The sequence below is a fragment of the Salvelinus namaycush genome, chromosome 5 (assembly GCF_016432855.1).
Source record: "Salvelinus namaycush isolate Seneca chromosome 5, SaNama_1.0, whole genome shotgun sequence".
NCBI classification, from domain to species: Eukaryota; Metazoa; Chordata; class Actinopteri; order Salmoniformes; family Salmonidae; genus Salvelinus; species Salvelinus namaycush.
The window spans coordinates 27,365,974-27,382,226 of NC_052311.1; the positions used below are offsets into that span (position 1 = coordinate 27,365,974).

General features: G+C 43.6%; 1 protein-coding gene across 5 annotated transcripts in view; it reads left to right on the forward strand.

Moving 5' to 3' along the window:
* The window catches only part of LOC120048141 (phospholipid-transporting ATPase 11C-like), a 69,492-nt gene that overhangs the window by 11,693 nt on the left and 41,546 nt on the right, over nucleotides 1–16,253 (forward strand). The window lies entirely within an intron of this gene.

The following is a 16,253-nucleotide window of genomic DNA, read 5'->3' on the forward strand; positions in this document are numbered from 1 at the left end:
CTTCTGACCCACTGGAATTGTGATACAGTGAAATAATCTGTCTGTAAAAAATTGTTGGAGAAATTACTTGTAATGCACAAAGTAGATGTCCTAACCGACTTGCCAAAACTATAGTTTGTAAACAAGAAATTTGTGGAGTGGTTGAAAAACGAGTTTTAATGACTCCAACCTAATTGTATGTTAACTTCCGACTTCAACTGTAGCTTACATAAGGACGTCTGTTTTGCTGTTTATTTGTACAAGGACATCAAAGGACAGCACAGCATAAGTGTGTTTAGGATAATGTGCAGGCTTTTGTCACAATGGTGTATGTAAACTTCTGACTTCAACTGTAGGTGTGTCCTAACTTTTGACTGTTACTGTAGATGTTTGTTGTTTTTGGCTGCATGATAAAGTAAGCTGACCTCACTCAGTTCAAGTACATAGCTTACATAAGGATATTTGTTTTGCTGTTGTACAAGCATTTCAAAGGACAGCACAGCAGAAGTGAATTCAGGATAAGATCACATATACTGTGTGTATATATATATATTTTTTTCGATGGTCCATTCAGTAGCCAATGTCCTTTGTGCGCTCGCTTTCTAGTTTCAGTTTCTATTCATTGAACATGCATTTCAAGTAATGATGTAATGAAGTGCTTTTTATTCTGGAGAGTTGTCTCCTTCATTGCATCCAGAGTATGTGAAAACTGTAATACTTATGGTTCTCCCGAGTGGCACAGCTGTCCGAGGCACTGCATCGCAGTGCTTGAGGCGTCACTACAGATCCGGGTTCGATCCCGGGCTGTGTTACAGCCGGTCATGACCGCGAGACGCATGAGGCGATGCACTATTGGGTTAGGGGAGGGTTTGGCCAGCTGGGATTTCCTTGTGCCATCGCGCTTTAGCGACGCCAGGGCGCCTGCAAGCTGACCTCTGTCGCCAGCTGGATAGCGTTTTCTTCTGACACATTGGTGCGGCTGGCTTCCGAGTTTAGTGAGCAGTGCGGCTTGGCAGGGTCGTGTTTTGGAGGACGCATGGCTCTCGACTTTCGCCTCTCCCGAGACTGTAGGGGAGTTGCAGCAATGGGACAAGACTGTAACTACCAATTGTATACCACGAAATTGGGGAGAAAAATGGGTCAAAATAAAAACGTTAATACTTTCTACCCTAGATATACAGTATGATCCCCCTTCCCCCAAATGCAACTTAGGATAATTGCGCTTGGTGCATTAAAAAAGATAAAGACATATGAAGTTCCGTAGCTGAGATGCAGATAGATAAAAAAAAAAAAAAGCTTGTCAGCATTAAGATGCAAATATCTTCCGCCATATCAGATGGCTCCCTGCGCCTGACGTGGCGACGGGATGAAAGCCACCGTGCAGCGCACTCATTTGTGTCAGCCTATACCAAACGCTTACGGCAGCAGCATCAGACACCTTAACCAGGCATTGTAATATCTGCTGCTCCTACCCCCCCCCCCCCACCACCACTACTATCCCATGTACGCACTTGGTTGAGGGAAAATCATATTCCAGTAATGGCTGTGCTACTCTAAATTCACACTTTTTAATTATAGATTAGTGTGACTCTGGTGCTGCTTGAAATATGCTTCACTTTTCCCGGTCTTTAAATATGAAGTGCAGAGAATTTCATCCAAGACCCTGGAGAATAATTCATTAGTCACCCCTTCCAGTACTGACTGAGTCAGACTACAGCAGGGCTGGGAGACCAGAAAGTTGTGGACTCGGGTTCAAGCTGAATTAAGGTTGGGTCATTTTCCTCCTCTAAACAGGACGTTCTTGTTAATAACAGTGGAGATCTGTAAACTAGGCCTAGTTACAGAATAACTTGACGCTCAAAATTGAACTGGACAGCTGAGCGAACACACCTGCTTTTTAAAATTTAATATAACCTTTTTAACTAGGCAAATCAGTTAAGAACAAATTCTTATTTACAATGACGGCCTACCCCGGCCAAACCCTAATGATGCTGGGCCAATTGTGCGCCACCCTATGGGACTCCCAATCTCGGCCGGTTGTGATACAGCCTGGAATCTAACCAGGGTCTCTAGCACTGAGATGCAGTTCCTTAGACCGGTGTGCCACTCTGGCACAAAGTGACAACCTTTTATCTACCCCTTTTTTTTTTTTTTTTTTTTTACTACAAAAGGCAGACTTGGAGCCATCCCATTCTGAGCCAATGTTGCTGTAGGCTAGATGTAAAAAAAAAAGAAAAAAAAAAAAGAAGGAAAAGCCACAATTCAAGTGTTAAATCATCAAAGAAATCCATTCTTTCGTTTTGGCAGATCTTAAACATGAACCTAAGAATTTTTTTCTCAAAAGAACAATTGTATATTTTCAGTTTTAGACTACCAATCTATGCTGTGGAACCGTGGTTATCCTTGGAAAAAGTTATATTTTTAAGCGGAGCCAGTCCGCTAAGTGTCTGAGTGTGTTGGCTATATGTAGTCTGTGCTGCATACTAGGATTGGGCAATATAACGTATACAGGGGTACTTAGACATACCAATGGTTTTGGGTTTGGGGCCACCCCACCTTGCGGAGGTGTGTGTGTGCTACGCCACTGCTTAGTTAACATAGTTCTAAGTTGTGCCAAATAAATTATATCCAGCATTTGGTTTGCTAACATGCTGGCTAAGTGGCTAGATGGCAAGCTTAAGCTTCTTGGTAATAAAATACACAATTAATCCCCTCCTGGGTCAAGATCCATGTTACCTAAATATAATTTTTTTTATAAATAAAAATAGTTCCTCTTGTGTGCACTTCCGGTAATACCGTATACCCCAGTATGGTTCCGAAACGGTTTGAAAAACTGGATACCGCCCAACCCTACTGCATGCAATTGGACACATGTTTGAGAAACAATATGTCCCAGTGCAGACTGGACTACCACAGACTTAGGTCAGCATCGTACAAAAGCGCTTATGCATTTCCTGCTTTACATTTTTTTTTTTTTTTTTTTTTTATACACACACTTGTCCCTAGTTTTTCCCTAAACATTTTCACATCCCTCCTTATTCAGTTTTGTCAGGAGTAGCGCTCGAGGCAGGAGACTGCATTGCTTTTATACAGTGGCACTTGAATTTCTCAGCATCTCATTAGTATTCACTAGGGATGTGCGTCTCTCCCTTCAAGACGATTCGATACGTATGTAGATGCATGGGTGCCGATATGATACTGGAATGATACGTTTTAGTGTGAAACGCTTCAGGTTTGATTAGAGGAGCGAATCGATTCGGGTTCGACGCGATACAATTTGATGCAGTAACATTTTGTTGCATGAGCACATTCATAATCCATATCTGCTGCTGATGGGGCTCATGGCTACGCTGGATGTGTCTGATATGATGACGTGTGTGTAAATTATGTCTATGGTGTATGTAGGCACCTGAAGTGAGCCATAAAGGAAACTGGGAATCTACCACCGCACTATCGGTTGGGGGGGTGATGGTGATCTGAGCTTCGCCCACTAATACATTTGTACAGATTAAAAGTATTACATTACTAGCTGTATCAATATTTATCTCAAATTAGCTATGACATTAGCCAATGAATATGTAGCACAACTTTGGATTTCAACTTTACTCTGTGTATCAAAAAATGACCATTTATAGCTACTGATTGTTTCAAGCAAAACTATTGCTGATGGTGAACTTGAACAATCGAAATAAGATGTAGTTGGCTAAACCCTGATCAGCATGTATAGCCAGATGAGTTGTCTGGCAGTAGCTTAGGCTCCGTTTTTTATTCCGGTAATAAAGCCTAATGTTGCCCAAGCCATTTTATGAACATTTGAATGCTGACGGTGACGCGCAGATGTGCCAGGTCAGGAATAGCCCTACCTCTCGTTGGTCAGCGCAGTTTGACTAGGCTATTGATTGCCTAGGACTATGGCATGCAAAATTACTTGTAGATCAATTACATGCTTAGTTAAACACTAAAGGAGAGAACGCAGTTGTCTCACAAGATTTTCAGAATGTAAAAATAAATGCATTTCAGCAACAAAAAATTGAAACTGGCGATTCATCACGTTTTGAATCGATTTCCTGAATATGCATGCTACATTTGGATCGGTTTTGGGTCCCACAGACCGACGCACTCATACCTTATGCATACAGTTGAAGTCGGAAGTTTACATACACCTTAGCCAAATACATTTAAACTCAGTTTCACAATTCCTGACAATTAATCATAGTAAAAATTCCCTGTCTTAGGTCAGTTCGGATCACCACTTTTAAGAATGTGAAATGTCAGAATAATAGGAGTTATTTATTTCAGCTTTTATTTCTTTCATCACATTCCCAGTGGGTCAGAAGTTTACATACACTCAATTCGTATTTGGTAGTATTGCATTTAAATTGTTTAACTTGGATCAAATGTTTTGGATAGCTTCCCACAATAAGTTGGTTGAATTTTGTCCAATTCCTCCTGACAGAGCTGGTGTAACTGAGTCAGGTTTGTAGGCCTCCTTGCTCGCACATGCTTTTTCAGTTCTGCCCACACATTTTCTATAGGATTGAGGTCACAGGGCTTTATGATGGCCACTCCAATACCTTGACTTTGTTGTCCTTAAGCCATTTTGCCACAACTTTGGAAGCATGCTTGGGGTCATTGTCCATTTGGAAGACCCATTTGCGACCAAGCTTTAACTTCTTGACTGATATCTTGAGATGTTTCTTCAATATATCCACATAATTCTCCTCCCTCATGATGCCATCTATTTTGTGAGGTGCACCAGTCCTTCCTGCAGCAAAGCACCCCCACAACATGATGCTGCCACCCCCGTGCTTCACGGTTGGGATGGTGTTCTTTGGCTTGCAAGCCTCCCCCTTTTTCCTCCAAACATAACGATGGTCATTATGGCCAAACGGTTCTATTTTTGATTCATCAGACCAGAGGACATTTCTCCAAAAAGTACGATATTTGTCCCCATGTGCAGTTGCAAACCGTAGTCTTGTTTTTTTTAATGGAGGTTTTGGAGCAGTGGCTTCTTCCTTGCTGAGCGGCCTTTCAGGTTATGTTGATATTGGATTCCTTTTACTGTGGATATAGATACTTTTGTACCTGTATCCTCCAGCATCTTCACAAGGTTCTTTGCCGTTGTTCTGGGATTGATTTGCACTTTTCGCACCATAGTACGTTCATCTCTAGGAGACAGAATGCGTTTCCTTCCTGAGCGGTATGACGGCTGCGTGGTCCCATGGTGTTTATACTTGCATACTATTGTTTGCACAGATGAACGTGGTACCTTCAGGCATTTGGAAATTGCTCCCAAGGATGAACCAGACTTGTGGAGGTCTACAATATTTTTTTCTGAGGTCTTGGCTGATTTTCCCATGATGTCAAGCAAAGAGGCACTGAGTTTGACGGTAGGCCTTGAAATACATCCACAGGTACACCTCCAATTGACTCAAATGATGCCTATCAGAAGCTTCTAAAGCTATGACAGCATTTTCTGGAATTGTCCAATCTCTTTAAAGGCACAGTCAACTTAGTGTATGTAAACCTCTGACCCACGAATTGTGGTACAGTGAAATAATCTGTCTGTAAACAATTGTTGGAGAAATTTCTTGTCAATCACAAAGTAGAGATCTTTGAAATTTGTGGAGTGTTAATGACGCCAACCTAAGTGTATGTGAACTTCCGACTTCAACTGTAGGTCCCCAGTTAAAATGTTTATCTGTGAATCTTTACGTCCCTAGTACGCACATCCTGTATGATTCACTTGTCAATCTCCCTTTTCAAGAAAAATTATGTCTTTCTTATGGCCAGCTGTTAGGCCTATCGTCTCACAACAGGGATGTCTAAGGTCTTGGAAAAACATTCCCCCAATAGTCAGCAGCACAACATCTGTCAATAGCTTACTACACTACTCTATTCAGCTCTAGGTGGATCCCAAAGTGATGTCTAGCATAGTTTCTCTCCCCCCCCGGTGTAATGCAGGCCAGTCCGCAGTACACTACACTGTCCGCTTGCTGCAGCTTGCTGTGACGCCATTGGAACAATGGGTCTTTTCCATTCAACAGCAGCTCCTTAGGACGAACCGATCCTCAATTCAAGTTTCCATTGTCCTAATAATAAACTATGGTGCTACTCAGCACTGTCTGCGAATGGCAGTCAGGAGAGGCATAGGAACTACAATGGCCCTTTTGTGGGTGAACCAGTGATGCCGGTGACACCATGGTGTCATGATGGTACGACGTCTCTAAGCCACATAGTCTAAACTGTAGGCTAGTCATAGACGCAAGGTTTGAAGTCTGGTGGAAACCATTGGCTGGAGCCTGTAAATGAATCAAATCCAATTTTTATTTGTCACGTGCCGAATACAACAGGTGTAGTAGACCTTACAGTGAAATGCTTACATACAAGCTCTTAATTAACCAACAATGCAGTTAAGAAAAATAAGTGTTCATTTTTTTTTACTTTAGTTTAGTAAATACTATAAAGGGGAAAAAAAGGAGTAGGTGAATGTGTGATTTGAAACTGAGTGAATAAGAGAAAGCAAGTGCAAGAGGTAGTCAGATGGTGAAAGTGGTAGAGTGCGTGAGAGAGGAGTGCCAGCACAAGTACTGCAGTGAATAACAGCGTTGGTGCCTCGTGTGTTGCCTGTTTTCAAACATTATGCACTCACTGTTACCTAGCAGATTTGCTTTATAATTGAGCAGTTTTCGCACTTAGTCATCCCCATCTCTTGATGAATTCCGTTTGCATTACAGCCGCCACATTTGAAATGGGCTACTTGTGTTTTGACTATGTATTGTTCACAAAAAACGGTTGTTAAGCAAAAACGCAGTTCAGTCAGTTTGTATATTCTTGGCTGTTTGTTTTTTTTCCCTTCATGTTATCCAGGTGTACTCGTTGCACCATTTCAATCTGCTTTCTTGTTCCGGGGTTTCCTCCCCTCCCGTTTCCCTGTGCCTGAGGGCAAGTTGTGTACTAGCCTAAATGGCAGGTGAGCTAGCCTTGTAGTGACCCAGTCTCCTACTCCCTTGGAAGTAACCGCTGTAATATAGAGTAGTAAACCTTGTCTAGATAAGTGGCTGTTTAGTCAGACCAGGCCTAAACAAGTTAATCATAAATCGAGACCTGGTGACGCCCCACACACACACACACACACACACACACACACACACACACACACACACACACACACACACACACACACACACACACACACACACAGGCCTACGTGTTTGTTGTTTCCTGTGGGGCTAACAATGAAGCTGCTGTACTGGTGTTTACATTGGCGGTCCTCCACTTCTTCTGTATGAGGAAGTTGTTTCCTTTTAATCTATTTATTTATTTTTGTTCCTTCCGGAACTATTTGAAATAGATGCTCTGATTTTTAAATATTAACACACCCTTTGCCCAGTGCTGCTACCTTTGCTCTCTGAGTAGTCAAACGCAGGTGTCGTTGGGGCAAGTGCAGGACATGAAGTACACTAGTTGGTCTCTAGTTTTCGCTCTCTCCATGCCCTGCACTTCACACGTCATTAAACATGCAAGTAAGAGATTGTGACATTCCTTATGAGGCTTATACAGTGTCAGCAACAAGCTTATGATTGCATTTTACAATAGAGGGCTTTGAGGGGACTGGCTGTGTTTTGTTCTCCTGTTTCCTGTATTTAGTTTACACAACCAACAAAGAATACATCCTAGACTACATTTAATTCCTGCTGTTCTTTTACCTTAAACATTAAGTGTCATTGCTAAATTGACTTATTTTTGTCTTAGAATTCTTATTTTTTTTATTGTTTAAATTGCTGCTACAGACCTGTTTATGTAGCAACCAACAGCTGATTTGCTCGTTTGACCACAATCATTTTCACCATATCCAGGCAAATAACATGCCAAACAAATCCAGAGACGCCCTCTGTTCTACAGAATATAATTCTTCTGACCTCAATAGCACCTGCAGTCACAGGCTTTTTAGACTGTTAGAGTACATCAGGATGATATCAGGGCCCACTCTTCCCAGGTCTCCACAAGCCACTTGTCATGTTCACTCACTCACAGAGACCAAGTGACAACAGCCAGTATCCACTTTAGGATTGTGTTCAGGAGCTCATAGCTGCTGCTCCCTCTCTTCGCCTACTTGACCTGAGCAACCCTGCACCCCCCAGCTAGCCTTCTGTCAATTTCACTTGGAAATTCAGGCCTCGGAAGCAGCAAGCCCATCTATTTCTCTGGGCAGCTGATTATATCATTTTAAAGTGTCCTCGCGCGCTTGTTTGTTTTTTTGTGTGTGCGGTTAACTGTGTGCCTGTGTTGTCAGTTGGGCATCAAGAGTGCTTGTCTTCTCTTTCACTGAGGGGACCCAGGTTAGTTTTGGCAGTGTGGATTGCAGTGTGGCTGTGATAAAAGCCCCATGCCGTTGTCAGCTGCTGGTCTCCAGGAGAAGCTAGCTGCCGTGTGTTTGCATCGTGGTGGCCGACTGCCAAGCAGACATGTGTTTTCAGGACGGGAAGGAGAGCTCTGCTCAAAGTTAAACCGTGCACACTACACCGCCAGTAGCATAATCACTAGAGGCTTATCTTGAGTGCAGACAATGTACTATATTATACACCTATAGGCTAAGCAGCAATGTGAAGGAAATTCAGACTAAATGCATGATGCAAGCCATTAGGCTATACTTTGAATTTTGATTTGGTTGTAGCACCATAGCCACACTGCATTTAATGACAGCAGAGTCAGAAACAAGTTAGTCTCGGAACCCAGGCCAGAACCAAATCTCGCATGTAATAAATATTAAGTGTTTCACGGGTGACTAGATGCATTGGTACGTTAGTGAGGCATCAACACAACTCATGGTGCCCTTGAACACTATCTCGCCAGTTCATGTATTGAATTTTGGTTAATTAATTTCTCAATACCAGACTGTTCAGACATTTAACCTATTCTATGTATGGGGGGGAAGGCATATGTATTTTTTTGTCCGTAACAGGAACATTGTGGTTGTGATTTCACGGGTCAGTTACTGGTGAGACGTTGTGACAGGGCACGGTGTCATCAGACTGTGAAGTCACCATCCGGGGTTTGGCAACAGCTGAATACAGCGTTCTATTGCCTCTGTTTTGAGTAGCGAGCGTTTTTCTTCCCGTACCAGCCCGTGCCCGTTTTACAATGTGTCCTTAATTTCCTTTTAAAGCATAATCTAATAATGTTAAATTGGGAGCTCTACCCAATCCTCTAATGCACTGTTTATTTCCCAGCAGTTGGGTCTCGGCTCAATTGAGCGTTCCATGTTTGTTTTATTGATCTCGTCTCCATGTTGTAACTAATGGGTTTTCATCTTCTGTCCAACATTGACGTCCTGGCAAATTTTACTATACGCTTGCTTTTGCAGCTTTGCATTATTGGCTTTGAACTACCTTGTCTGCCTATAATTTCATCAATTTGTCTTTTTCCTTACATTAGCCGTCCCATATGCAGTTGAAGTCGGAATTTTACATACACCTTAGCCAAATACATTTAAGCTCAGTTTTTCACAATTCCTGACATTTAATCCTAGTAAAAATTCCCTGTCTTAGGTCAGTTAGGATCACCACTTTATTTTAAGAATGTGAAATATCAGAATAATAGTAGAGAATAATTTATTTCAGCATTTATGTCTTTCATCACATTCCCAGTGGGTCAATAGTTTACATGCACTCAATTAGTATTTGGTAGCATTGCCTTTAAATTGTTTAACTTGGGTCAAACGTTTCGGGAGCCTTCATCAAGCTTCCCACAATAAGTTGGGTGAATTTTGGCTCATTCCTCCTGACAGAACTGGTGTAATTTAAAGTGAAATAATCTGTCTGTAAACAATTGTTGGAAAAATTACTTGTGTCATGCACAAAGTAGATGTCCTAACCGACTTGCCAAAACTACAGTTTGTTAACAAGAAATTTGTGGAGTGTTTGAAAAACGAGTTTTATTGACTCCAACTTAAGTGTATGTAAACTTCCGACTTCAACTGTGTGTGTGTAGCAGAAGGAATAGATGGCGTGGCCTCAGGTGCACTGTTTTTGGAGATGAGTATTGCGATCACATAACAAAGCAAAAATCTATTTGGCCCTACGGTCTGACCCTCTATGTTTTAACTGAAATTAAATCAATGACCATTCAAAGCAGCTGTCCTTATCTAGCAGACCCCTGGGGCTTCTCATTGAACCTGTCCTTTTTATAATAATCCATTTCATTTTAAGACATGATTTGTATTCTCTGAAGTGTCTTTGTGTCGGTCAAAAAATGTCTGCGTCCAGGAAATCCAGTTTGTGGCGGTTTCAGTCACTTCTTGATTTTAAGTTCAAACCCCCAGTCTGTGGTTACATACTGTGGCGGTAACATTGGGGCAACGTTTGCAACAACGTTGCTCTCGTGGTTAATTACTCCCAGAGAGAGACGGATGCAGATAAAAAAATTAAATGGGATATCGGTAACTAACCCACAGGTCTCTGGCTGACTGGCTCAGCGGCTCTACAATCGAAGCTGAGCTCACTGGGATTCTCCGCTTCAAGGCTAATTTGTTTTGTAAATTGTACCTTTTATTTGCAGCGAGACATTTGCATTGTCCAGGGAGGGTAGTTGTGTGTGTGTGTGATTTCTGTGCTGCCCTTCTTTACCCCAATGTTCTGTCTTCAGCGATATGTTGTCTTCCTCACTTGTGTGGTCAATCTTTTAATGGTGTTATTAGGATGGAAGAAGCCATTTTGAAGTGTACTTCACTGAGTAACTGGAGGGTCCCTTGGAGGGGGAACTGTTAAGAATAAGATGAGCTTTGGCTCCCTAATCTGTAGTGTGGTCTACATAAGGTTTGAGTTACTAGGCCCATTTCCTGTTTGCTAAAAAACCTGGATTTGTTTTTGTCTTTGGTTCCGGTTGTGCTTCCTCTCTCCCTTCATTTCCCTGGCACCCGGGTCTGACCTGGTGGCTGTTGGAGGAGCGGTATGCTATGCCTGTTGTGCAGTGGATTACAGGTTTGACGTGCACACTGGGGTGCGAACAACACTGCCTCTCGCTCATGCCTGACGGAGCATAATGCAGTCTCTTGGCTCTTCCCGGTCTGGGAAGCAGAAGTAATGTCTGCATCAGAATTTCTCCACAGGGAGACATTTGCTTTGTGAATTTCACTCAACCTTTTAATGAGAAACAAGTGATTGCATAAGCGTCTGTCTTAGGTAGGCTGTTTTTCCTCGTATGCATAGCTTATGAGGCTCCCCAGACTCAAGTCTGTGCTTTGATCTAACCTGCCCCCAGTATAGTCGGTGGACAGCGCTGTGTCCAGATGGCCTTTGTTCACACTTCCAAGGTACCGTGGCATTGGTCCAGGATGAGATCAGCTATCTGTCAGTGGCGGCTGTGAACAGCACACATGGCCCTGGCCCCAGTGCATTAGAGATCCTGGAGCTGGATAGCCTTAATAATTCCCTCCATCTGGAATAGCTGTGGAGCTAGTGCTTTTAGCCAGGCAGGAACACCGCAGTGTATGGTCTGGGGCTTTGGGGGTGCTGTTGTTGAGTGGAGGTGCTATAAGAGTCAGTGGTTGGGGAATCATGGGCCAGAGGTAAAGACGGGGTTTCGTCTCCAGTTAAGTGGAGAAAGGAGGGTGGATGGGGGAGTACTAGCCCGCCTTCACGCCCTGTCTCATCTGTTCTCCTGAGGAGGAGGTGGCTGCTCAGCCCAAGCCCACTGGAAAGAGAGCGAACGAATGCCCTTGATAAGTTGGTTCTCCCACGTGGCCTGCCTGCATAGTCCGGTTGGCTGGGGGGAGAAGAGTCTTCCCTTACTCTCTAGCTCTTGCCTTGTTTCACCCAGGCTGTTATTTTAAGGAAGATGAATGCCCGGTGTACCAGTGACCTTGTGCTGGGGGAAATGGGAAGGCTGGTTCTGCCTGCTGACCCTGTGTACCAAGGTTTCCCAACCTGACTCTGTCTTCTCTCTGACATGTGAGCAGTCATGGGGCCTTGGTCAACCGAGCACAGTGTGTTGGTGTCATGGCTCATCCTACATAACTACTGCTGTACACCTTTTCTATTCACATATTGTCCATAATGTCTACAGTACCGTGTGTGTGTAAGCTAATTTGACACAATTCTTAAAATTTTGCCATGGGGTTTTATACCGTGTATTTAAATAGTGTATTCTCTTAATCTCATTCTAATATTTATACTACTGTACATCACATTTCAGTTACTGTTTATACACACAACATATACTGTATACCGTTGAAGTCGGAAGTTTGCATGCACTTAGGTTGGAGTCATTTAAAACTCGTTTTTCAACCACGCCACAAATTTCTTGTTAACAAACTATAGTTTTGGCAAGTCGGTTAGGACCTCTACTTTGTACATGACACAAGTAATTTTCCCAACAATTGTTTAGACAGATTATTTCACTCATAATTCATTGTATCACAATTCCAGTGGGTCAGAAGTTTACACACACTAAGTTGACTGTGCCTTTAAACAGCTTGAAAAATTCCAGAAAATTATGCCAAGGCTTTAGAAGCTTGTGATAGGTCAATCGACATCATTTGTGTCAATTGGAGGTGTACCTATGGATACCTTTCAAGGCCTACCTTCAAACTCAGTGCCTCTTTGCTTGACATCATGGGAAAAATCAAAAGAAATCAGCCAAGACCTCAGAAAAAAATTGTAGACCTCCACAAGTCTGGTTCATTCTTGAGAGCAATTTCCAAATGCCTGAAGGTACCACGTTCATCTGTGCAAACAATAGTATTCAAGTATAAACACCATGGGACCACGCAGCCGTCATACCGCTCAGGAAGGAAACGCATTCTGTCTCCTAGAGATTAATGTACTTTGGTGCGAAAAGTGCAAATTAATCCCAGAACAACGGCAAAGAACCTTGTGAAGATGCTGGAGGATACAGGTACAAAAGTATCTATATCCATAGTAAAAGGAATCCAATGTCAACATAACCTGAAAGGCTGCTCAGCAAGGAAGGAGCCACTGCTCCAAAACCGCCATAAAAAAGCCAGACTACGGTTTGCAACTGCACATGGGGACAAAGATCGTACTTTTTGGAGAAATGTCCTCTGGTCTGATGAAGCAAAAATAGAACCGTTTGGCCATAATGACCATCATTATGTTTGGAGGAAAAGGGGGGACGCTTGCAAGCCAAAGAACACCATCCCAACCGTGAAGCACGGGGGTGGCAGCATCATGTTGTGGGGGTGCTTTGCTGCAAGTGGTACTGGTGCACTTCACAAAATAGATGGCATCATGAGGGAGGACAATTATGTGGATATATTGAAGCAACATCTCAAGACGTCAGTCAGGAAGTTAAAGCTTGGTTACAAATGGGTCTTCCAAATGGACAATAACCCCGAGCATACTTCCAAAGTTGTGGCAAAATGGCTTAAGGACAACAAAGTCAAGGTATTGGAGTGGCCATCACAAAGCCCTGACCTCAATCCCATAGAGAATTTGTGGGCAGAACTGAAAAAGTGTATACAAGCAAGGAGGCCTACAAACCTAACTCAGTTACACCAGCTCTGTCAGGAGGAATGGGCCAAATTCACCCAACTTATTGTGGGAAGCTTGTGGAAGGCTACCCAAAACGTTAAACAATTTAAAGGCAATGCTACCAAATACACTCAATTCGTATGTACACTTCTGACCCACTGGGAATGTGATGAAAGAAATAAAAGCTGAAATAAATCATTCTCTACTCTTATTCTGACTTTTCACATTCTTAAAATAGTGGTGATCCTAACTGACCTAAAACAGGGATTTTTTTACTAGGATTAAATGTCAGGAATTGTGAAAAACTGAGTTTGAATGTATTTGGCTAAGGTGTATGTAAACTTCCGACTTCAACTGTGTATGTGTATATACACTGCTCAAAAGAATAAAGGGAACACTTAAACAACACAATGTAACTCCAAGTCAATCACACTTCTGTGAAATCAAACTGTCCACTTAGGAAGCAACACTGATTGACAATAAATTTCACATGCTGTTGTGCAAATGGAATAGACAAAAGGTGGAAATTATAGGCAATTAGCAAGACACCCCCAAAAAAGGAGTGATTCTGCAGGTGGTGACCACAGACAACTTCTCAGTTCCTATGCTTCCTGGCTGATGTTTTGGTCACTTTTGAATGCTGGCGGTGCTCTCACTCTAGTGGTAGCATGAGACGGAGTCTACAACCCACACAAGTGGCTCAGGTAGTGCAGTTCATCCAGGATGGCACATCAATGCGAGCTGTGGCAAAAAGGTTTGCTGTGTCTGTCAGCGTAGTCTCCAGAGCATGGAGGCGCTACCAGGAGACAGGCCAGTACATCAGGAGACGTGGAGGAGGCCGTAGGAGGGCAACAACCCAGCAGCAGGACCGCTACCTCCGCCTTTGTGCAAGGAGGTGCACTGCCAGAGCCCTGCAAAATGACCTCCAGCAGGCCACAAATGTGCATGTGTCAGCATATGGTCTCACAAAGGGTCTGAGGATCTCATCTCGGTACCTAATGGCAGTCAAGCTACCTCTGGCGAGCACATGGAGGCCTGTGCGGCCCCACAAAGAAATGCCACCCCACACCAGACTGACCCACCGCCAAACCGGTCATGCTGGAGGATGTTGCAGGCAGCAGAACGTTCTCCACGGCGTCTCCAGACTCTGTCACGTCTGTCACATGTGCTCATGTGCTCAGTGTGAACCTGCTTTCATCTGTGAAGAGCACAGGGCGCCAATGGCGAATTTGCCAATCTTGGTGTTCTCTGGCAAATGCCAAACGTCCTGCACGGTGTTGGGCTGTAAGCACAACCCCCACCTGTGGACGTCGGGCCCTCATACCACCCTCATGGAGTCTGTTTCTGACCGTTTGAGCAGACACATGCACATTTGTGGCCAGCTGTAGGTCATTTTGCAGGGCTCTGGCAGTGCTCCTCCTTGCACAAAGGCGGAGGTAGCGGTCCTGCTGCTGGGTTGTTGCCCTCCTACGGCCTCCTCCACGTCTCCTGATGTACTGGCCTGTCTCCTGGTAGCGCCTCCATGCTCTGGACACTACGCTGACAGACACAGCAAACCTTCTTGCCACAGCTCGCATTGATGTGCCATCCTGGATGAACTGCACTACCTGAGCCACTTGTGTGGGTTGTAGACTCCGTCTCATGCTACCACTAGAGTGAGAGCACCGCCAGCATTCAAAAGTGACCAGAACATCAGCCAGGAAGCATAGGAACTGAGAAGTGGTCTGTGGTCACCACCTGCAGAATCACTCCTTTATTGGGGGTGTCTTGCTAATTGCCTATAATTTCCACCTTTTGTCTATTCCATTTGCACAACAGCATGTGAAATTTATTGTCAGTGTTGCTTCCTAAGTGGACAGTTTGATTTCACAGAAGTGTGATTGACTTGGAGTTACATTGTGTTTAAGTGTTCCCTTTATTTTTTTGAGCAGTGTATATACACGTGTGTGTGTGTGTGTGTGTGTGTGTGTAGATAACTGGATTTGTTTCCCGACATTTCTTAATTTTCCAATTTTAATAACTTTTTAAACTTTTTTTTGACCCCCTTTCTCCCCAATTTCGTGATAACGATCTTGTCTCATCGCTGCAGCTCCACAACGGGCTCGGGAGAGGCAACGGTCGAGTCGTGGGTCTTCTGAAACATGACCCACCAAACCACGCTTTTTAACACCCGCTCGCTTAACCCGGAAAGCCAGCTGCACCAATGTGTTGGAGGAAACACCGTTCGACTGACAACCAAAGTCAGCCTGCAGCCACCCGGCCCGAACCCCAGGCTGTAGTAACACTGCGATGCAGTGCCTTTAAACCGCTGCACCAATCGGGAGGCTGATCTTATTTTTTTTTTTTGTGAATGAAATGTTTGATTATTTGTGTTCAGTTTGATGTTTTACTGTATTGTTAGGAGCTAGTGACATAAGCGTTTCGCTGCACCCGCTATAACATCTGCTGAAATGTGTACAAGACCAATAGTTTGATTTGAAATGAGGCACCACCCCCGCCGCCTCCTCCTCAGTCTATATCTGCACTGGAGATAACTGCGCTCATAAATCTGGTGTGAGCAGTCCCTTCTCCCCAGGGGCAGCACTTTATAACTGGCTAAATCATCAATAACTCTCCACTTTAAAGGGAAGAAATGAAACTCATTACAGGACTAGTGCACCCTCCATTTTGGCCAATTTGACCCATGTCATACGCGCCGTTGTCCCCTGTGAAACCTTGGCTTGTGTTAAACAGCTTTTTGGTGCTCCACTACATTTGAAGTTTGGAAAGTGCCTTTGTAAT